The sequence below is a fragment of the Parus major genome, chromosome 18 (genome assembly GCF_001522545.3).
Source record: "Parus major isolate Abel chromosome 18, Parus_major1.1, whole genome shotgun sequence".
Taxonomy (NCBI): Eukaryota; Metazoa; Chordata; class Aves; order Passeriformes; family Paridae; genus Parus; species Parus major.
In genome coordinates, this window is record NC_031786.1 from 2421166 (window position 1) to 2423910 (window position 2745).

Below are 2745 nucleotides of genomic sequence, written 5' to 3' on the forward strand. Positions count from 1 at the left end.
CCGGGACATCAATTCTACATCAATTTGACTCGGCCGCGGGGTCTGGCGACCCCTGGCCTGGAAAGGACCCGGTTTCAAGATCACAGATTGTTACAGGGGGAGGAAAATAAACGCTATTTAAGTTTGGCAAAGATTTCACTATAATCGACATAAATCTGCGTGGGAAATTATTTCGTGCGTCTTTATAGCTGAGATGAGCCCTTTGACTCTCTTCACTTTGTCTACTCCAAGCTGTAAGAAATCATTTAAAGTAAGAAGTCACTGAATATCCGGGCTGTGCTGGATATGCTGGAGATGCTTCCCATCTCTGGGCTTGGGAAGGAAAAATTATCCCTAAAATGAACCCTGAATTATGCATTTGCTGATCTTGCAACACAGATCGTAACTCTGCTTTTTACTGTAGTGTTACATCATTTCAGCCAACACTCACTTGTGCTTAACCCATGTGGGAGGATCACGTAATGTACTGTGAGAATTACTCACAATAGCAACACTTTAATGTATATTTTGATATAAGAAGATAGTAGTGTTTGTGCAGTGACACACAAGCCACCAGGAGCTACCTGCTGTGGGGTTTCTTGTTTATTAGCTCTTATGTTAAAGAAATAAAGAGTAATAACTTGGGTGTAGATCTTGGACCTGCAATTCTGACAGACCCAGTCCAGTCCCTGAGGTCACATTGCCCAAATTTTGATAACTTCTGTCTGATCCCAGTTAATCAGAAATCAGGGTCCAGGATTGTCTGACATTAAGCTCAAAGCTGGTACTTTTGTGAAAAATATAAATGAGAGTAATTAGTATTTGTGAAACACTGTCAGAAGGCAGCGTCAAAATACCAAATTACTTGTTCACCTGGTTATAGAACAGTCCTGTAACTCAAAACTACTGGAAGTTTCTGAGCACCATGAAAAGTCGTCTGCACTCCCACCTACACATTTGTTTTTTGGCTTTTTACCTCCCCTTTTTTCTTTACAAGCTGCCTGCTAATGTCACCTCTGACTCCTTGTTTGGACAAGTCCCGGTGATGTTTTGGGATAGATCCCATCTGGAACAAAGCTCTGTGTGTAAAACCTGTTCTGCAACATCCTCTTTCGTAGGGAAACAAGTATTCCGTTGTACTTGATGCAATCCCTGCTGGAGTCCTGGAGCCAGGAGAGCGAGGAGGGGAACAGAACCAGCTCTCAGGAGAAGCCAGCCCAGGTGGACACACCTTCCCCCAGTGAACACTGGTGGATCTCTCAAATCACACTTCCATAATCCGATGCTGCTGCATCCCCACGTGTTAATTCTCACACCACCAAAGACGTAAGGGAAATTAAAAGCAAACAAAGCCCCGTTCCATTCGGTCTGGTCTGAATTACAGTCAGATCCTGCTCTAAACCATCTAATTAAATGTTCCTGAGTAACTAACTCGCATTACCGTCAGCGCTATTCCCACAACTTTCATTTCAAACAACTTCATGCATCGGTTTCTCATGGAGCAATCTGCTGCCCAGGGCTGTGGCTGCTGGAGAGCAGAGGAGAGCTCAGGGGAAACAGTGTGAGCCAAGGTGGGAAATAAGAGCACAGACGTCACCCATGCCTGCTGTGTGTGTGGAACAGAAAGAGCTGCTCGAAAGGTCAGTGACAGCCAAATTAACAGTGCCTGTTAATTTGCTGGGGTGCTGCACAGGAGCTGGAGTGCCACGGGTTTCTGCTGAAGGTCCCACCCCACTTAGGACCCCATGTTCTGTGAGGTGCCACACTCCTGGGAGCAGCCTCGGGGGTTGAAACCAAAAGAATCAAACGAGTGGCAGATTGAAGCAGCCAATGGTTTTATCACAGTTTTAGGTGTTAAATCACGCATGCCCATCACCCTTGAGGAACAAATGGGGTTTCAGAGGGGCAGAGCACAACCTGGAACGCTCCTGATCAGAGTGACTGCAGCATGTGGGCTGTCTCGGGGTGGAGTGAATGGGGAAGGAAGTTTTAGTGGTACAGAAAGGTTCCATCCACAAACAGAAGCTGCCATCACCCCAAAGAGCCCTGAAATCTACATCAGAAAATCAGTGGAATTAAAACTTGTGAGCTCACTGTGGACCAAGAGGTGCCAGAGGTAGAGCTCACACTGGATCCTTTGGGCATGGCTCCTTGTATTTTGTTTAAACTTTAACTAGCACTGAAAATAACCCTCCCTTGCTGCTGCACACCCTGGCTCACAGCACCACACAGTGATTCATAGGAAGATCCATAGATTAGAAACCAAAACACACAAAAATATATTCTCTTGTAAGAATAGATTGTTTGAGGATGTCTCGGTTCCAGGTCAAACTCTGGGTCTTGACAGCTTTCAGTGTGACTGTTCAGAGGACCTGCATGCAGGGACAGGACACTTGTCCCTCAGCAGTGCAGTGTTTGCCAGGGAGTCTGAACCTCTGGATGAGCTTTACAGTGTCAAATCTGTCATTTTGCCACATGAAAGGTGATAAAGAACCAGAGCAAGGAATTGATACGATCCAAAAAGAGCCCAAAAGACAGTGCTTGAACTTCCTGCTCTAACCTCAGCATGAGTCAGGGGCTCAGACCCCCTGTGGACCCTGAGAGGTGGCGTGTGGAGGCTTTGGTCTGGCTGACGTCAGCTGTGTGAAACAGTCCCCAGTGCAGAACCAGTTTGCTATGGGCAGATCCCAAACCATTTCCATATGTTACTTTGAAGAAGAAAATGACTGGTAAGACTCAAAACAGACGAAGCAAGTGCCAAGAGAA